The sequence below is a fragment of the Euphorbia lathyris genome, chromosome 2 (assembly GCF_963576675.1).
Source record: "Euphorbia lathyris chromosome 2, ddEupLath1.1, whole genome shotgun sequence".
Lineage (NCBI taxonomy): Eukaryota > Viridiplantae > Streptophyta > Magnoliopsida > Malpighiales > Euphorbiaceae > Euphorbia > Euphorbia lathyris.
In genome coordinates this window covers 87,327,007-87,349,951 of record NC_088911.1, presented here as the reverse complement: position 1 = coordinate 87,349,951, position 22,945 = coordinate 87,327,007, and positions in this window count along the sequence as shown.

Sequence of the window (22,945 nt, the reverse complement as noted above, 5' to 3'; positions counted from 1 at the left end):
TTACTCTTGTTATCAAGGTTTATGTAGCGTTTCTATACTAGAATACATAAATTGTTGGTCCCGTGTGATTAGTTCCAAGGGGGGGGGGTTAGGAACTAATATAACTTTTTTCTAATTTAATTAAGCTGACTTAATATATTTTCTTAAGTTTGTCAACTCAGCTTTGGTCAGCACGGCCGATTGTAACGTAAGATAGCTTTAGTCAGATATTGACTAAAACTATTTTACATATGAGTTGGGAATTGACATTTTTGTGGTCAGCTTCCAACTCAGCACTCTTATTTACTTAATATCAATTTAGACAATTTATATGCTGAATAAATGTAACAAGCAACACATACATATATATATATATATTGAGAGAGTTAGAGATTACTCAGTACGACTTATCCTGGTTCGGCCTCTTTGCCTACGTCCAGTCCCCATAGTCCCTCCGGGCTTTTGAAATCCAATACTGAGCTCTTTAAAGGTAGAGCACAAACCGTTTACAGGCAGTTGAATATGCAAGAGTACCTTCCCCTATTCGTCTACTCAACTCCTACTAAGTGCTATAACCAAACACCTAGATTTCTCTACCACTAAGCACTCAACACCGAGTACTCAGCTCAACACTCTCAATAATACAATTGATACAGACTTGTTCTTTTTCAGACAAAGAACACTTTAGATGATTACAAAAATCACTCTAGCTTTTACACAAGAATAGAAAGTTGGTGTAAGATCTCTTTTTGTTTTGATGTGCTTTTTACTTGTATTTTTCTCTCTTGTATTTTCTGTAATTCGGCAATGATCCAAGAGGTATACTTGTCCCTTTATAGTTGTAATCTGAAGATCAAATCATTTGAATTTGATTTGCCCGTTGAATCCAAAACGGCTCTTTTGGGGATAATATTCTGGTCAGCTTCAGATATGCAGGCCAATCCTATCGTCTGAATTCTACAGTCGTTAGGTTTGTCTTCTTCTAGCAGGGTTTATCTTTTTGTGCCAGTTTGTCTTTTAGCAACGGAACAGTTGATCCATGCATCTCGAAATTGGCTTTTGCGTAATTCCAAGGTTCTGGATTGGTGCAGATAGTTGTCAGATCTTGTCTTTTAGCAAACGGGTCATTCATGTTATACTGAAGATCACTCAGCTTGACTTTGATAGCCGTTGTCTTTGATTGTTGCCAATTCAGATATTGAGTTCTCTTTTACTCAGCTTCCATGGTCAGCTTCATTCTACAATACATATCTGACGAAGACTCTTCTATTTTTGATACTGAGTTTCGTTCCACTCAGCTTCTTGATCTTTAAGCTTCTGTTCTGAAGATGACTTATCTTCTGTCATGCTGAGTTCCAATCTGCTCAGCTTGTGCTGTGATCTTATGCTGACTTCGTCATGTCTTACTTTTTATTTCTATTTGTATTTATATTTATACTCAACATTGAACAAACATATTAGTACAATTAAATCAAAACACTTAAATTTAATTGTCCCTTAATCATGGATTAACTTAAATGATTTTGTCAAATCAAAATCATGTGGAAAGGTGTTTCAACATAAATGTCTTCTTACAAAGAAAGGGGGAATCCTCATCAAGAGGCATTACATTCTCCTTCGATGATCAAATACAAAATCTCTCCAAGAGGCGAAATTCCTTTCCCCGTGAAGGAATCTTACACAAAAGTCCCTTTAAAGGGCAGATTTTCTTCCCCATGAAGGAATCTTATACGAAGTCCCTTCAAAGGGCTAAGGTTTTAATGAGGTTCACAAGAGAGGTCGTCCGCCGTTGTAATAAAGGCAAGCTACTTCTTGCTCAATAAATAAATTACTATTGAATAATTGATTCTTTGCATACATGTTTCTTTTTGGCGTATAATACATAAATGTCTTCTTACCAAGAGGGAAGGCATAGATTCAGATTCACTCTGAGATTTTATACAAAGTCCCTCCATAGGGAAGATTCTCCATTTGTGTTCTCCATTTTTCTCCCATAATGAGATTTTATGCAAAGTCCCTCCATAGGGCAGATTCTCCATTTGTGTTCTCCATTTTTCTCCCATAATGAGATTTTATGCAAGTCCCTCCATAAGGCAGATTCTCCATTTGTGTTCTCCAATTTTCTCCCATAATTAGATTTTATGCAAGTCCCTCCATAGGGCAGATTCTCTTCCCCGTGAAGAAATCTTTTAAAAGTCCTTTCATAGGGCGGATCCAATTATAAAAGTCCCGCAACAGATAGAAACTTCCTTGTAAAGTGGTCATTAAAAATCCTATTAAAGGGCGGATACATCCTGCGCAAAGGAAATCCTTAAAAGCTTATCGCAAGCTTGCCGGAGGACGGCTGGCCACCTACCCTGGGGGATATGGTGGAATAAGTTTAAACACTTAAAAATATCTCTCCAGAAAAGATAAGTTTAAACACTTAAAAAGATCTCTCCAGAAAAGATAAGTTTAAACACTTAAGCAAAATCTCCTCAAAGATGGAATAAGTTTAAACACTTAAGCAGAATCTCCTCAAAGGTGGAATAAGTTTAAACACTTAAGCAAAATCTCCTCAAATGTGGAATGTTTAAACACTTAAACAAAAATCTCCTCAAAAGCAAAATAAGTTTAGATACTTAAAAAAGATGTTCTCAAAAGTTCAAACATAGAAGAAACAATGAAATTCTTCACAAAAGCAGAATAAAAGTAAAGCCTATCAAATGGCAAATGGCGCGAAGAATGCCTAAGAAAAAGCTAGATGTGGCGAATGCAAAATATGGAGAACGAAGGAAAAAGCCCCACGAGGAAAATTCCTAAATGGAAAAAGTAAAGCCTCAAATGGCGAATGGCGCGAAGAACGCCTAAGAAAAAGCCCCAATGTGGCGAATGCAAAATATGACGAACGAAGGAAAAAGCCCCACGAGGCGAATGCCCATATGGCAAAAGTAAAACCTATCGAATGGCGAATGACTCAAAGAACGCCCAAATAAAGCTACAATTGGCGAATCTTCTTCATCAAAAGCAATGAAGCCTCGTCTTCATCAAAGATAATGAAGTCTCGTCTAAAAGATTAAAACAAAGTAAAACACTTTGGAAAATAAGTAAAGGCTAAAAAGGGGTGAATATGCAAATAATAAAGAAAAAGGAAGGAATCTCTAGCATTATATCTCGCCTCATGGACCATGATGAGATACGCCATAGCATGATACGCCCAATGAGAGCGAGTAATGGAGACTCGCCATAGTTCTTAAGACGTCCATACATACGCCTCGGTGGTTCTAAAGAATACCAAAAGGCGCACTTATAACCATCTTTGAAAGAAATAAATACAATTAATAGCCATTAAGAAAGAGATCAGTATCCGCCAGGAAGATGAACTTACATGGAAATACGGTGTGCAAAAAAGAGAAAGTCACGAGAGTCTTCTATAAAAACTAGAAGGGATGATCGAGAAACGACGGTTGTCAGACACAATAAATGCTATCGGCAAGCGGAGAAGCTGAAAAGCCCTAAAGAGCTTAGAAGACCTTTTAGGGGGGGCTTCTGATAACAACCGCCATAAAGTATGAAGGACCAAGATGAGAATATTCCCTGAAAGGAGGACTAAGAAGGAGAAATGACAGGATGGGATCCGCCACCTTAATAAGTATGGCGTACATTTGGGCCGATATGGAGGTGCCTTGTGGGTCATCCTCGGATCCATCAAATAGAAGGACGCAAGACCCACCAAACAAGACGATCCGCCCAGAAGAGGCATTGGGCCAATATAAGGCGAGCCCACTATTATTAAATAAACATTCATAACGCCTTGAAAGCAGTAACAACTTGAGGGTTAAGAGCAGAGTTAAAATTGCATTAAAAGAGAATTACACTTTATTAAAAAGGCATTAAAAGGGAGTTATTACGGTTATCACTCAAACCTATATAAATACCCCTGTAAGATGACAACAAAGGTACACACAATATTCTACCCTACTTTTGTGATTACAGTTTATTCTCTCAAGAATATTACTGACTTAGGCATCGGAGTGTCCCCGACCGATCCCAACGGCACCTCACAGGGAAGGGCTCCGATCAAGAATCTTTCACAAGATATCAGCAATGTACATCTCCAAATCTGTCAATATTTCAAGAGGCATGGTGGTGTTGATTGGATGCCAAATCCAACTTGATCTGCATGCATATCTAAGTCATTATTGCCTAGAATCCCCAAGTCTTGATATCTGCAAAACCAAATAATTCTCATTAATTACATATCGTATACAGATAGACCTAATTAATCTCGTTTTACCCTTTCTCCCTTCTGAGACCCTTTCCTTACCCACCCACATTATAAATATGAAGCTTTTAACAATTCTCAAGAGTCCACAACCCAACACTATACTTACTCTAGTTATATCGAGCATGGATATACGTAACCTCTATCATTGTGTTGAGTTGAAGATTTCCCTACTCCGGTCTGAGGCACCCAGGTGGCTTGTCAATATATATGCAGTTCCTGACCGTCGACAATAGACTGCCATGATGAAGGGCCCTCCAAACACCCCTTATGAAGGAGGTGTATTCATAGTCCACATGGACTTCTCTGTCGATTTCCCCTCCACACCTCCAGTTGTAAGAACATGCATGAACTTATTAACACACAAAAATCAGTTCATATATATGCAAATACACTCATGAAATTGCTATTGTTCGCAGCTCATATTCAGGACCAAAATTTATCATCCTAATATCAGTCCCTTGGGGCATGCATCTATGCCCCATCTACTTGATCACCCTTATCCTATTGCCACGGTAAGATGATGCTATAAATCTATGCATTTGCCTATTTTTGGGGTCTAATTTATCTATTCATGTTTGGGGTCTAATTTAATTTATCTATGCATTTTATAGCTGCTGTGGAATATTTATGGACTGCTGATAGAGCCCTTCATTGAGGGGCCATTTCCTGGCCGAGAGCAAATTGTTGAACGATACATCAGCAATAGGGCAGGTTATGTAGCAACTGCCAAGAGATGGACTGAAGAGCATGCAGTGGAATGATGATGTGCAAATAGCAAGCAAGGGGGGCATGATGATGTGACGTGCGGATAGCGTATAAGGAGGGCGTGATGTGCGAATATCAAAGAGATTTGGATGCTAAACAAAAATTGAGTTGGATGGTGTGGACTACTGGATGGGCATAGATCCAATCTTAAAGAGTAGAATGATTACTGATTACAAATCTACTTGGTAATCAATATGATCTTCAATGTTGGCTCCATGCCTCGCCAATATTCGACACCATCTAACTCTAATGGTTGTTCAGCATCCAGATATCCTTGGTTACAATCTGCACATTATAAGCATATAAGGAAGGAGGCGTGATATGCGAATGGAAAGGAGATTTGGATGCCAAAGAAACACTAAGTTGGATGGTGTGGACTGCTAGATGGGCATAGAGCCATTCTTGAAGAACAGAATGATTACTGATTACAAATCTACTTGTTAATCAATCTGGTCTTCAATGTTGGCTCTATGCCCCTCCAGTATTCCACTCCATCCATCCAGCTCTAGTGTTTCTTTAGCATCCAAATCTCCTTTTATTGCTATTCGCGCATCACGCCCCCCTTGTACGCTATTCGCACGTCACATCATAATGCCCCCTTGCACGCTATCCATTTTTTATAGGCAATACAAAGTAGACAACTTATTCAAGTAGACATATGTATATTCAAGTGACATATAACATGGTATAACAAGTAGTCAACTTATTCATTTATGTCTATTCCTAAATTAATATAAAACATATGTATATTCAAGTGACACATAACATGCTACATGCCCAATGAACATTCATACACAAACTGAATTAGTTCTACTTTCTAAACAGAACATAAAACAAGCCAACATGCTTCATACATAGACATATACACATAGAGTATAGCTCGTAGGTATAAGAGTATTCCCATATCACAATGGATATTCATATCTACATGCCAAAATGAACATTCATAGCAATGCACATAAATAACTCTTTACAATATACTTGCCACTTGGATTGTACTCGCTGAAAAGTGAGCATGGTGATGAAGTCTGCGATGCTCTAGCCACAAGTTCATAACTTATGCTGATAGCATCGAAAACCCATCACCATTCTGAATGGTTTCAATCAGATAATAAGTCAAGTGGAAGGTATATTGTAAACCTATCTCATCAGCATAACTCATGTTAAAATAAAAAGGAATCAGGTGAGTTCATAACATTTTCAGCTTTAAGAGTATGCCTAATCAGCTACATGCCCAATGAACATTCATACACATACTCAATCAGTCTAGCTTCCTAAACAGAATATCAAGTAGACAACTTATTCGTGCATGTCTATTCCTTACTTATTCATAACATTTTCAGCTTTAAGAGTATGCCTAACATGCTATAACAAATAGACAACTTATTCATACATGTCTAAAACTTATTCTCATAGCATCATAAAGCCACCACTATGTACCTGCCACTTGGATTGTACAGTTCATGATGAAGTTAGCATGGTGATGAAGTGTATGATACTATCACCACAAGCTTAGTCATAAACTTACGTTGTTAGAATCATACAACTTCATCACCATGTTAAATACTTTTCCATAAGTATAACAAGCCAAGTGACATGATACATTGTAATGGAGATTTAGGTTGACCATATGACTATGCTTCACAAACCATATGTTGTAGGCATGAACATTATTTCACTCAATGAACATTCATAGGATAAGAGTATGACCAATCACAACAACATCATACATGTAACTAATCAGCTACATGCCCAAATGAACATTCATACACATACTCAATCAGTCTAGCTTCCTAAATAGAACATCAAACATTAACATATTTCATAGACATACACATATCAATCACTTCTAGCAGTATAACTCATAGGTGTAAGAGTATTGCCAATCACAATGAACATTCAAAGCTTTAGAGTATGCCTAATCAGCCACATGCTTAATGATCATTCATACATAAACTCTATGAGTCCTAGCTTCCTAAATAGTTATATCTAACCAATCAGTTCATACCAATCATTTCATCATCACCCACAACATCATACATATATGTAATCGTTTAGTTCACACCCACATAACAATATATATACTAAATCAGACTAGTTTCCTAAATCAATGAGTTCTAGGTTCCTAACTAGTACATCAAACATACTCAATCACTTCTAGCTTCCTAAACAGAACATCAAACATGAACAAGCCAACATGCTTCATATACATACACATATTCATTCAGATAACAAGCCAAGTGGAAGATATATTGTAAACCTATCTCAGCAGCACCACCCACAACAACATCATGCATGCAACCAATCAGTTCAAACCAACATAACATTAATATATATTCATTAAGTTAAAGAAATCTTCCCATATGCTAAAGGCATGAACCGATTGACAATCTCTTCAGTCAGCCTTCCTATGTACTGAAGCATTCTTACTATCCCTACAAATATTATGTTCAAATAAAAAGGAATCAGATGAGTTCATACCATCTTCAGCATCAGGCACTGTATTTTCCTAGGTTAAAAAAGATAAAGACCCAATCTTTTCAGCAGTGAATCTGAATACAATAAAATCAATGTAGCTAAACGGGAGATCTAAACCTTTCAATGATAGGTCTGAAAATCACTAGATCCTTATTCCAGCTACTGAAATCGACATACACAAAAGTAAATCGGATGAGGAAAAGATAGAATAAGGAATAATGAAACTCTAATACACCTAGGAACGAAGAAAATATGGCTTACCAGTACCGTGTTTCGAGCTCACTCCCAATGATTGCATGTTGAAATCAACCATGGAGATAGAGAGGGATGAGAGGGATGAAGCTTGCGTAACCTAAACTAGGGTTTGGGATTAGAGAGAGGGTTTATATATCAGCTGAAATTTCAGTCAAACGATAGAGCGCCTAAAATTTGGTATATGGCCGCGTAACTGAAATTTCATTTGCCATTTTTTTTGTTTTCGACATACAATGACATTCATTTATTAGAGGTGTCATCTAATGAGCGCATCAAATTTAATGAAAACGCACATTTTCTTTGGATGACAGTAGTGTGTAATCGTAACGTCATATGAGAATCAAGTGCGTTTTTTATTACGCATTCAGATGACATAATGTTAATATACTGTTGTTGAGCGATTTCCGCAAGTGCACGGTATACGCTTATAGTAATAAAAGATATCGATCCCACAGGGAACGTTTTTTAACGAAAACTTATTTTGAATCAGTTAGATTTACTTTTAAGGTTTATAATATGTAAAATCGTTTTATCGGATTTGGTTTTGAAATTGCTAGGATAAGAATTAGATTAGAGTATAACAAATGTTAGAAAATATTTCTGATTTAGGGATAAATTTACAAAACAGGAACATTTAGTTCTTTTAGAAAAGTAAACAAATGTATTCGTTTGCATTAAGCAAAGAAAACAACTTTAAACTTTGTATAAATTAAAACAATGAAATAAATGACGGTTCTTCTAATTTTAGGGCTTTGAACTGCAGTCAATCCTCCTACGGTCGGGTTAGATCGCTACCTTAACCAAATTGATACTCTACTGATGATATCAATTTTCCTAAGTGTTCAACGAAGTTTCCTTGTAAAGATTTTGAATTTAACTACGTTTTAATGAAAACACCAGCATCCACTTCGGATCCTTTACCAAAGTGTCGCATAAAAATCTATCGAATGGAACTGACTTTATTAGATGAAATATAAATTTGATACAAGTTTACAGAGAACAAGAAGCATGAAAACATTTGACGACTTGCAAGTGAACGGGTTGTCAATCCTTTTCTTGGGTTTCGTTAGAGTTTGTCAGACTCAGGGTGGATTCTCTACTCAATCTTCTCGCTGTAACTTCGTAATAGGGATGCGGTCGGCCACTACCAAAATGTAAACTAATATGAACAAATCTAAATGCTACTGTGTTTGTAATTATTGAATAAACAATGTGTGTACACCATAATGCTTTTTACAGAACCGAACTCTAATCTCTGACTCATTTCTGAGTCAGAGTTTCTGCATAACTCTTGCACTAATCTTAAAATGTAACTCTCTCATTATATTTTCAACTCTCCATCAACTCTTTATTTATAGATGTTGAAGAGTCGTGTTTGAAGAGTCGTGTCCGCTGCGAAGAGACGTTTCTATCCACCCGAATGAACACGTTTCTTGGATTTGAAACATGTGTTTGTTGTGCTGCAAAGGCTGCTGATCTTACCGAGAATAATTAATTCTCGGCCGAGAATGGGGAAGTGATTTTTTTATCTTGGGAACAAAGGAAGGGAGATCTAGACGACGCGTCTCGCGACCGAGAATTTGGATTCTCGGTCGCGGCCCACAAATTCTCTATCGAGAATTTGGTTTCCTCAACCGAGAATCTGGCATATTCTTCTGTTTCTGACTTCGGCTTCGTCTTACTCGTATCGGTGTGCTTATTTCTTCGTCTTTTGGCTCCTAACTTAGGGTTTTTCCTTCGTTTTTGACCTCTTTTCGTTCCTATTTGGATTTTACCAAATATTTAGGTACCTTGCAAGAAAGAAACATATTCAAAAGTAAAAGTATTCTAAACAGGTATAAATAGTATGAATTCGTAGCAAAACTGATGTAAATATTAATGATATTTTAGGTATATTTTGGGCTTAACAAATCTTCACACTTAATCTTTTGCTAGTCCCGAGTAAAATTTCACTCAATTTATTCTTTAACTAATCCCTGTATAAAAATAAAACATATATCTCTGTATTACTTTTTAAATTAGTTAAGCCGAAAAGATTGACTTCTCATGGCAAATTTATACGCAAAATATCAAACTAATTTGTATAAATTCGATATATCATTCGTCTTGTATCTTTATTTTAAAACTGAAGTATTCGGGATGATATAAGCACACATGTTATTGAGTCTTTCGTCTCAAGGCATTTTAAAGCACAAAATTTCCTTCCCAAACCTAAACTAATATATGAGATATATTAAATGAATAAGTACTTAATTTTAATTTATTTGCTAGTTACGCCCGAGATAAGGGTGGTCTTGATCGTAACTTTATACGTATTTTATTGCTTAGTGTTCGCTTAAGAGGTACCGACCATGCCATGAGTGGACGCAATTGTTACTTTAAACTTAAACACGCTTAATTTATTTTTTTTTTGCTTTTTAAACGTTCCTTCCATACCTCGATTGTGATAAGGGTGGTCGCAACCGTGGCCAAAAGTAAACGGTACTTAATTTTCTTCCCTTTCATACCTCGATTGTAATAAGGTTGGTCTCAATCGTGGCCAAAAGTTAAGAATTCAACTAATTCATTAATTAATATGAATTATGAAATTTAAATTGGGAAAAAGAAAGATAGCACATCCATCCTATATTGACTTAAAATTCAACATGTATTATGGCTAAAGTTTCCTTAAAAACTTCAATTTGTGTTGATGTAAGATGAAATCAAACCGAGCTAAAATTGTTAGTTCAATTTAATGCCTATAAACTTAATTGAAATTTTAAAATAAGATTTATTGTATCATGAATTGCATGATATAAAATAGAGATTGAAAATAAAAAATTTATTATTTAAATACATTCACTCGAGACAATTTTACTTAAAATCGTATCGGAGATTCGTGAAAAATATTTGAAAAATATTGCCCATATAGAAATGTCATTTCTAACGATAATGATAACCTAAAAATAATCATAGGTTAAAATATATTTAAACATATAAAAATGTAAAGTTATGAAAAGTAATGTTAAATAAATTGTGTTGCAATATATGTTGCACTTGCATAAAACAAGTGTTGCTTTATAGATGTTGCTTTTTAAAAATTATTCGTTGCATTTATTATTCGTATATGTTTAAATGATATATGTATATCTCCTCCCACACTTAAATTGGACCATGTCCTCATTGGTGCAAAAATTGAGGAAAAATAAGCACGAAAATAAAGCATACGGAACAAAAATAGAAATTTAGCAAAGAAAAATCATTCGACAGAAAATTTAAAAACAACATAACAAGATGAAAAGAAAAGGTAAAACCTAAGCTTGAGGCGGGCAATCGGGAGGTGTTGGTGAAGTTTCCACATTGCGGCGACGGAAGAAAGAAAGCATTCGATGCCGAGTTGACCTATGCTCGCGCCTCAAAGTATTGAGGTTGTCATTCATCACCATATGATTCTCCACCAAATCATCAATTCGTAAATTCATTTGGCGATTATTGGAATTGATTTGGTTCAAAATCCGCCTTAAATCTACCGGATCATCATCTTGAGGTGCTTGAGGTTGTGGTTGAGCCTGCAGTGCACCTTCCTCGTCCTCCTCCGCGCCTCCTTCTTCGGTACCTACAAATTGTGAACTTGAAGCGCCTCCACCCATAGTGCCATGAAGATGGGCAATACGGGAAGCATATGAAATAAAAACTGGAGGAACCGAAGTAAACAATAAGTGAGCCCGCTCAAGAGCCAAAATGTCCAAAATCGGAACATACCCATGGTAGGTGGACATGTCATAATCGGCCAATTCACCCCGTGCTCCCAAAACAATCGCGGTGATAAAATTACCGAGAGGTACTTGAATTGTGGAAGCCCTCGAAGAACGAAACAAATTATCAAATAGCATACCAATGCTATCAACCCTCAAACCCTTAAATAAACAATCCAAAACAAACAAATCCCGAACTTGAATCTTCGAACTCTCAACACGACCAAACAATGAAAAACTCAGAAATTTGTGAAAGAAGAACACACAATTGTCCTTAATCAACTTGCTTGAGGTATTCTTTGAGTTAAAATAATCTTGATCCAAAAGTGTTTTCCAAATAGAATCGTTATCAAAATCCTTAGGCTTGTCATAAAAATCACTAGTAGGGAAACCAAACGTATTTCCCATAGCCTCATAATCTATGGTATAAGTTACACCATTATTCCGAAAGGAAATTGATGTCTTCTTCTTATTCATGGTCAAAGTGACCAAAAACTCTACAAACTGCCTGTTAGCATGGAAACAAACTCTTGCCAACCCAAAGTTTCAATAAAAGCATCAATTCTAGTAGAGAAATTCAATGCTCGTACCGAATCGAAGTCAAGGAAGTGCATATCCACAAACTGCCTGTTAGCATGAGAAAAGTGAATGAACCGAGCGGCTTCCTCCTTTGTTTCGACGTCAAAATAGGCTCCGCAACGTATACGAAGGCGATTAGCTTCCATAACTGCTGGCTTGTGACCAACACGCTTTGTTCTAGGCATGGTAATGGTGTTTAGGGTTTGCAAAGAAGAAGAAAAAGAGATGAAAAGAGAGAAAAATCAAAGCTTGAAGATGAGTTTGGACTTGTAATGTGTATGTGAATGAATTGATAAGTGATTAGAGATGGAAAGAATAAATGGGGAAGAGTAAAAGTAATATATGGGGAAGAGTTTAGAGTAGGTGATTGGGTAAAAAGTGAGGTGATGTGAGGTTTGTGTAAGGAGTAGGTTTATATAGGGAGATGTAGAGGTGGAATAGGAATAGGAATAGGCTAAAAATAGGTCAAAAAAATCCGGAATAACTCTGCCTACAGGTCGCGTGTCGCGACCGAGAATCCAGATTCTCGGTTGTGACACATCATGTTCAGAGAGAAAATCTCACTGAAAAATTACATGTCTTCTCTGAAGTTGCCGAGAATTTTCAATTCTCGGCCGAGAATCTGCACTTGGCAGCGACAAAATGTGCGTAAAAACTCCGTTTGTGCAATTTTCTGGGTAAATATGTCCTATAATGAAGTAAAGGTATAACTGAAACTTAAAAAAACAAATTAAAACATTAAATACAAGGGAAACCAAAGGTTTAGCCTTGATAAATTTGAGTAATGAAACAATTAAAGCCCTAAATAGAGTTTAATGTATAAACAATGCTCATTAATTCGCATAAGGTAAATCAATCTTCTAAAAGATAATGAACGTAAGTTCATGTAGGTATTTATTCATGCTTAAAACTTAAACATTAACTTTATTCAAATTGATACAGATTCATATGAAAAATTGTATGTTTTATTTTAATAAGTTCATACTGATATATGTAATAATCAACATGATATAAGTTCATGATTTCATAATTAAAATTAAACTCAATGGTTGCATGAAAATCATGTTCAATAATTAATAATGATCATAACTTATTAGCATTGAAGATATACATGAACAGATTCATTTGCTAATAGTTTATAAATTTTAACAGACATAAACCAGAACATAAGATTAAAGTATGAAAATGAAACAAAGTTTTATTGCATAACACATATTTGCATAAATGAATATTAACATATGTACTAGAAAAATTAAAAACGATCCTATATACAGAAACAAACAAATAAAAATTAAACAAATCAAATTATTAATCACTTATTCATATTAAATCTGAAACATTGAAACTTATTCAGATTAATGAAATGATATACAGATTCATTTTAACATCATATACAGATTCATGTTTGAAGGTTATACTGATTCATTTTAATATTATATACAGATTCATTCTAATAACTTGCATGGTTAACATATACTAATCAAAAATAACCAAAGGATCAAAGTTGATATGCTATCAAAATTGAAAAACATATGTACAGAACAAAACTTAGAATTTATCATATAAAATGAATGTTCATGAACTTGTGCAATAGTTATTAATGATTATACCGTATTAGTATGTAATATATATGAAAAGTTAGATGTTCAGAAACATTTCTGAAATTGAATACAGATTCATGAAAAATAATTACAGATTCATGTTAAAACTTAGATTCGGATGTATTCGTATAACTTGTATGGTTAACGTATATTTAAGCAAAAAGAATCAAAGAATCAAACTTGATAGTTTTATTAAAAATAGAAGACATATATACAAGTTATATAAAGAACAAACACAAAAACAAACTTATATACAAACTATATACAACAAATAGTTTTATAATATCTTCGTTCTTCATCATGTGTGTAAATGGGAAATGGTGTACCGTAGCATTCTGATAAATCAGGACGCTTGTTACGCGCAGCAGTAATCTTCATGGAAGATTTATGCTTGGTACTCATGTGTTGGAAAGAGGAAAAAGTCTCTGTAACTTTTTGAAAGATTTGAATAATTGGAGAAGAATATCAGATTTTGTCTGAAAAAGATGAAAAGTATTGAAATCTGATCTTCTCTAATTATTTATAATGATGTTAGGATGAATTAAAGTGTCTGTTGGTGGTTTTGAAAAGAAGAAAAAGTTTCTGTAACTTTGTTTTTTAAATGTGTGATAACTGAGAAGAAATCAGATTTTGTCTGATAGAGATGAATAGAAAATGTAAGTAACAAAAATCTGATCTTTTCCAATTATTTATAATCAATCCAGGACAAATCAAGGTGTCTGTTGGATTAAAAATGTGTAAATTCACACCATTTGAACATGAAGAATCTTAATTTTTCGAAATATTCAGCAATGGTGCATGAACTGAAGAAGAAAGAAAGTATACATGTCTAATATACGTCCGTGTCGCGACCGTGAATGGCGATTCTCGGTCGAGACAAGTCATTTTCAGAGAGAAAATCTTTCTGAAAATTTTATGCTTTTGCTGAAGTTACCGAGAATTTGCAATTCTCGGCCGAGAATTTCGGTTCTCGGTAAGTTCAGAAATTTTTTTTTCTTCCTTTCCCTTGAAATTTTGGAATCCTGAATTCTTAACTGAGAATTCACATTCTCAGTAAGTTCAGAAATTTATAAGGCAGAGAAAGTAAGATTCTCAACTGAGAATTCACATTCTCAGTAAGTTCAGAAATTTTCTAAACATCAAACAAAAGTCACTGTAGAGATTTTAATAATCTCTATACAAACAGAAACTTAAATTTTTGTAACTTTTAATTCAATTGAGATTTTTTTTAAAAAAAATCTAAAGACACTTTCCTAATCAATTACACATATTTAAGATACATAACAAATCTTGAATATCTTTCAATGATCACAAAATTTTTTATTTCTAATCTCACCATTATTACTAAACTAAAGACTAATGTATAAACTAAACTAAAATGAAATGTAAGAATTTCAAATATCAAAAACTAAAAACTAAAAAAAATGTGATAATCCTTAAGAATTCTCAAGGAGAATCAAAATCATGGACATAATCAATTACTTAGACCGGTTTTAAATAATGGTTCTGTCCATTTTACTTACCTGGGAATAATTTCAAGCGGGAATAAAAGAAAGTAGAATTGTACCCCTAACTTTGAAATTATTATTATATTTTTTTTTCTTTTTTTTAGCATTTTTTTAAGCGCTTTCTTTTTTAGCGTTCTCTAAATTTAAGGATCTAGTGATTTCGGTTGAATGTCCGAACTTTTGGTTCTGACCTCGAACAAAAACTACGCACATGAACCGAAACTTTCAAAACTATATTAAAAGTATACAATTCCTTCCCGGCGGATCATGTAATTTCATCCTACGTCTGATATATCTATCTTCGATCAGCTGTTTCCTGGATAGATCAATGTAGGTGTTTTAAGGAAATGATAAAAAGGAAATTATTTGGGTTTAGTGTAGGAATTGATATCTTCTTAACAAAGAGATACGATGTTTTGGTGAATTATTGAGTGTATAGAAAAGAGGTAAAGGTGTTTGGGAAAAGGTAAATTTTCTGGAAAAAATTATATGTCACGTCTGACATGTTGCTTCAAAAATTTTGCTTTCCTTTCTGATGTATCTGCATGCTTAATTGCTTTTCTGTAGACTCCTTCTGTGAATTTCATTGATAATCAAATCTCCAGGTTATCTTTGAAAAAAAAACTTGAATTTTTTTTATTTGTAAACATTTAATTGCAAACGTTAAATAACAACGAGGATTTAGTCCTAGTGACCATCCTCAAAATAAAAACTATAAAATAAATAAATAAATAAATTATAAACCAAAGTTCGGAATAAAATACGAAAAACATAAATTTTTGTTAAAAATTTTGGCGCTCCTCGGCAACGGCGCCAAAAACTTGTTGAGCGATTTCCGCAAGTGCACGGTATACGCTTGTAGTAATAAAAGATATCGATCTCACAGGGAACGTTTTTTAACGAAAACTTATTTTGAATCAGTTAGATTTACTTTTAAGGTTTATAATATGTAAAATCGTTTTATCGGATTTGGTTTTGAAATTGCTAGGATAAGAATTAGATTAGAGTATAACAAATGTTAGAAAATATTTCTGAGTCAGAGTTTCTGCATAACTCTTACACTAATCTTAAAATCTAACTCTCTCGTTATATTTTCAACTCTCCATCAACTCTTTATTTATAGATGTTGAAGAGTCGTGTTTGAAGTGTCGTGTCCGTTGTGGAGAGTCGTGTCCACTGCGAAAAGACGTTTCTATCCACTCGAATGAACACGTTTCTTGGATTTTAAACATGTGTTCATTGTGCTGCAAAGGCTGCTGATCTTACCGAGAATAATTAATTCTCGGCCGAGAATGGGGAAGTGATTTTTTTGTCTTCGGAACAAAGGAAGGGAGATCTAGACGACGCGTGTCGCGACCGAGAATTTGGATTCTCGGTCGCGGCCCACAAATTCTCTACCGAGAATTTAGTTTCCTCAACCGAGAATTCTTAAATTAACCCTCAATCTATGTTCAAAAAATTAATTGAGCCTCTTTTAAGTTTAAAATATTAATTATTTAGATTCTTTAAAATCTAAATAATTTTTAAGGCTTTTTACATAAATATTATAATTGGTTACAATTTACAAAATTACAATTAAATCACATCATCAAAATTACGTTTCAATATGTTATTATTTTTTATATATAAAAAATAAAATATGATTTTATACTTTAATTAAAAAAATTTAGACCTTAATTCATAAATTTTAGTAAATATATTATAGACACTTAATTTATAAGCTTTAATATTTAAAATTTATTAAAAATAATGATTTTATTAGTTTGATCTAATTTAGAAGTATTATTTGAAATAATTGTGAATAAGTTTTTAAAGGTAAATTTTTATGTAAATTTTTTAATATTAATATTTGTATTTTTTTAAGCTAAATATTTGTGTAATTTGTTTTGAGAAAAAAATATGCTTTTAGAGAGGGTTGAGCCTAGACCCCTCTAAATTGCAATTGGTTCTTATACCTTGTGTGTGTATATATATATATAATAAAAATATTTGGACATCCTTATAGCCAGGGCACTCCTGGCCTAGGCTCAGGGTCGGTCTTGGTTGTTTTTCTATTTCCAAAAATTATATATTTTATTTTTTTTTGTTTATACCTTTTATGGATTTTTAATGTTCTTTGTAGGCATTTCCGTCTATTTGTAGATTTTGTAAGGTTTCATTTCTTGTGTTTTTCTTATTGTATTTGTACTTTTTTTATGTAATAAAAATATAAGCATTTACATCAAAAAAAAATTACAATTTTGATAGAGAATAACGATTAAAACTAACACGTCCCGAAATCCGATCCGTACAGGTGAAAACTTATGTTGGGTGATATCATAAGTCAAGCAAAGATTGTAATTTGTAAAAATATGTAGGTAGAGAGTGATTCTCTCTTAAAATGATGGGACCAATATGAATATGAGTATGTAAATGTTAGTGTGATGAGCAGGTTATTATAAATATAAATAATTTTGTTAGAGATAGAAAATAAAAAGTAGAAAGGAATAAATATATGGGATAGAAAGCAAAAGAAAACAAGGATAGCTAGGTATTGGTGTAATAGTAATAGAAAGAGTTAGTACGATTCCAACTCAAAATAGCAGAATTAGGAGAAAGTATTGGTGCGTACATCTTCATTAATTGAAAGGATGCAATCATATTTCATCTGTCTTTCTCACGCTTCTGTCACCCAACCCTTTTTCTTTCTCTCTCTTTCCACCTTTCTACTGCCTATCACCTCTAACTTAACGGTAACAATAAAAAAAACCTATTTTTGTGACACTTTTTCACTTTCACCTGAGTTTAATTCACTTTATTATTGTCAGAATTCTTAGTAAATTCATCCATGCCTCTAAGATTTTCTGATACAGAGAAGGGTTGAACACATTGTGAAGGTTTTAATCTCCACCTAATACATCACCAACTCCTTGAACTTGTACATAATAATAGATTGACTTCCTGAATTCTCAAACCTACAACACTAACTCTTATAATAAGTTGAAAGGTATGCGAAGAGAAAAATTATCACTCGAATAGATAAAGATGTATTTTTAGAATTTAAGTTTAATAGGTTTTTGTATTTAGTTGTTACGGAATAAACAAGTTTAGGGAGTTGGTAGGATACTTATAAAGTTCAATGAGCTGGTGAGATAAAGTTTAGGGAGTTGGTAGGATACTTATAAAGTTCAAGGAGCTAATCCACTTTTATTGACAAGTTTAAGGAGTTAGTAATACGAAATAAGTTCAATGAACTGGTGGGATACTTGCAAAGTTTATGGAACCAATCTACTATTAAGAACAACTTTCGGAAAGTAATCTAAGAACTAAAAAAAATGGTTCTCAAGCTATACTTGAAGTAGTATAAAAACCTCTGTATGGGTAAAAGTATAAATCTTAAACAATCACTTACCTTACATTGTTTTCAACCACAACGATGTATTTTATAGATCATTATCACACCTCACTCAACTTACCTTACCTTACCATAGTTTGATGACACCTCAACTAAACAAAGTGTTAATTAACTCGCTTGCTCTTTTCTAAGAAAGTGAATTGCAGATTGCTCGGCGAAAATTCGTCCAATAACTAATGGATTCCCAACCTTAATCGAGGTCAAACATCAATGACCCCTGGAAATTATGTTGGGGTTCAGGTCCGCGACCTAGGCCCCTAAAAATGCCCCTCGATGCATATTTTTCTCCCCGGTGCTTTCTCGGTGTATTCCAACTGTCTCATTTTAATTAGCACTATTTTCTTGGGTTAATAAAAGCATAATAATCTCCGATTCTTTCCAATTGTTTCGAGTTGAACTTCTTTCACCCGATTTCTTCCGACTATATGTTCTAACATTATTTTATCAACTTGATGTCCTCATCATTTTCCATGTACAGTAAAACCTCTATAAATTAATAATATTGGGACCATGAAATTTTATTAATTTATAAATATATTAATTAATCAATAAATTATTAATTATTAATTTATAGAGTGGTTTTAATTATTGTTTAAAATAAATTTTAAATTACTAATTTAAATAAATATTTTATCTAAAATCAATGAATACATAAAGTTTTTATCTAAAATCAATGAACTATATTCATCATATTTTTACATAATAAAATTAAATGTGCATCATATAAGTTAATTGAACTTGAAAGTTCATTGTACTTTTGTTGAAAAAATTCAATGTATCATAATTAATGAATTACTATATAAATTTCTATGGAGTGTTCTAGATTTAAACTGAAAAAAAAACAAAATACTATAGAGTTATATTTTAGTAAATTATCCTATGTATTATCTATAATATATACTTGGCATATGTATTTGAAAAATTATTAATTTATAGAGATAATAACACAATATATTTATAAATGGTTGTTCCAAAAAATTATTATCTTATTAATTTATTAAAATTAATCATTTTGAACTGGTTCATGTCGGGATCAGAACAAATTATTATTTTAAAAATATTATTAATTTATCGAATATCAATTTATGAAGATGTGATTGTATCATAAAAAGAGATACTTTTTCTCTCCCCCTACTTTTTTTTTTGTTTGTTTTTTGTAATAAAAAACAATCTAATTTCTAATTCAATTTATGTTCATTTTTTTATGCCTTTAGTCGCAATTGAAAGATGACCTTAAAGCATCAAAACCATCTAAATAGTACACATTTTTTTAGGATGTGTTTGAACACACAACCTCACACCTTTTAAAAAAATATAACAATTGAACAATATTAAAAAAACATTATTAGTTCACTGATCTTTCATTTTTGTTTATTAAACTCTTGATTTTTTATTTGGATACATTAAGGCACTGATCATTTATTTTGTGTCTAATTAAGTCATTCATGACCAAATTAGTAAGATATGAACATCTAATTCTGCTAAAATTACGTTATTAACTTCATCTGTTTTTAAGGATTTGTCATAATTTGAGATTGAATAACAAATTGAAGATAATTCTCTCTCTTTTCTTCCTATATTTCTTATAGCATGTTTATAGAACCTTAGTTTTTTTTTTTTTTTTTTTACATTCAGTTGAATCCGCATATTGCACATTTTCCTTGCATAATAGAAGACATGTAGTGGCGGATCCAGAGGGGAGCGAAAGGCACCCCCTCTCTCTTATTGGCCGACTTTTAATTGTTTCATGTTGGTATAATTGTAATTAGTTACAAAATTAGTTAGTTTTTCCATCGATTTAATCCTTGGGGTTAGGTTATGCTTACTTTGTTTTTGACAAAGTAAGCTCATCCAATAGTAGAAAGAATAAAGTAAAGCTTATTTTGTAACAAAGTAAGCATAGAAAACACCCTAATCCTTTTGTATATAAAGAAAGGAAAAGAGTTATAATGTAATGCTTCTTCAATCTATCTCATCATAGGGAGTCTTGTAACAGCAAAAAAGAATTTACATTTGTGCTCATTAATTCTCTCTTTTGTGCCTAAAATTCTAATAATTTTTAAAATAATTAAATTTAGTATTAGGTGCGAAAAAAACATGTGTAATTTGGCCAAAAGTCTAAACAATAAAGGTGAAGATATTTGATCAATGTAAGCATATGGTAATGTGTAACAATTTTAAATACACAATATGATTATTTTGTTTTTGACAAAGTAACCATTACTTTGTAATAGAGTACAAAATATAAAATATTTATTTCTTGCCAATTTGCTGTAAAACTCAATACAAACAAGGCTTCAAAAATGTATTATTTAATATGGTAGTATTATAGTAAATTATAATATTTTATCTTGATCCCTATCTTTATTCAACATACCAAAAATGGCATATGAATTTCTAATTATTTTATTTTTAGGGTTAATTATAAAAATTGGTCAAATGGAAGGCTCATTTACATATTTAACCCATTTACTCAACCTACTACATATCTACACTGATTTTGTGTGACTTTCCCATAACACCCTCAATATTTACGCGCGTCTCGCCCCCTCCCGTCTGACTTCGCAGATTCCATATTATGCGAAGCATGCGAAGCTAATGTTTGGGTTTACTTGATGAATTTAATTAGCATATGCGAAGCCTGCGAAGCTAATGTTTGGTTTACTTGATGAATTTTATTAGCATATGCGAAGCCTGCAAAGCTAAAGTTTGGTTTACTTGATGAATTTAATTCGCATATGCGAAGCCTGGATGTGTTTTGAAGCTAATTCGTGAAGTGGTATATAACAAAAAATGGCAAACAACAACGGATTCTAACATTAAAATCATAACATTATCAAAATTTACAACAAGATTGCCATAATAAACTCCTAACAAAGCACTTCAAAGTGAACTTAACTAATCCGGTACCAATTTTGAAGGAGATGAGTAATCTTGGTGTGTACCATGGGACACATCCATCCCAAAAGGTCTGGCTCATCCCAAAAGGTTTGCCAGACCTTTTGGGATGGATGTGTCCCATGGTGCACACCAAGATTGGCACAATCTCTCCTAACCAATAATTTTAGGAGTGAATATGCCAATCTTGAGGGAAATTTCTCCCTTTATAGAAGAAAAGTTATCTCCCCTGCAGCCCAATACGCCGCCTTCTAGAAAGGGATATTATGTAATCAACCACCTTCAGAAAAAAATTAATCGTGTTAGGCAGGAAAAAAGACGATTTTGGCTTCGCGAAATGAGGATTAGCGAAGCATGCGAATGTGAATGTGCAGGGAAAGAGGTGATTTTACTTCGATAATCGATGTTTTCGCGAGGTATGCGAGGTCTGAAACGTGACGATCTACGTCGCATATCGATGCTTTCGCGAAGTCTGCGAGTCAAATCATGAACTTTTCTACTCGCAAACTTCGCGAACTAATCGATTCGCGAAGTAGATCCACACGTTTCAGGCTCTTTCTCTTTGCAGATCTTCGCGAAATCATCGATTCACGAAGTAGATCGTCACGTTTCAGGCTCTTTCTCTTCGTAAATTTTCGCGAAATCATCGACTACACGAAGTGTATTCATGAAAAAACACAGAAAAAACAACAGATACTTAAATTTTTCGCGCCTTTCACCCTTAAAAGCGACAATAACAATATGATAAACTGGGAAAAACGAAGGAATAACGTAGAATAACCATTTGGTAACAAGAAGAAAGAAACAAAGTAACGAGTAGGAACAGGAAGATGAAGAACCATGGCTTCGTTTTCTAAGATTAGGAAGTTGCAGAATAAGAGATGAAGAGAGAAAAAAGATAAATTCATTGTGATTTGGCGAAATGTGCAGATTTCGTGTAATTTAAAGGAAGATGGAAAGATCAAAAGTCTTGAAATCATTAATGGATGAGCTAACTTTTTGCGCAACCAATGAGATAGGAGGGAGCGGCCGTTCGCGTTGTGGGAAGTGGGAAGGTTAGGGGTATTATGGGAAAGTCATACAAAATCAGTCTAGATATATAGTAGGTCGAGTAAATGGGTTAAATATATAAACGGATCTCCCATTTGACCTAGTTTTATAATTTTTCCTTATTTTTATCCTCCTTCATATTCCTATTCCTATTCCTATTCCTATTCCAACCAATTATGTTTATCTCTATGTCAACTTTTATTATTATCTTTATCTAATCAAAGTACCAAAAAGAATTCCAAATTATCTTATTTATTCGCAGAACTCTCCTAAAGTACAAGATTTTTTTCTATATGATTTTAATTAGTAAACCTCTATATCTAGCCAATAGAATATATTTCTATTTTCATTTTTCTACCCATTAATTATTTCATCCCAAAATTATCCTAATTATCGTTAGATTAAAAAAATGTAAACATCATCTCTAGAATTTGAAA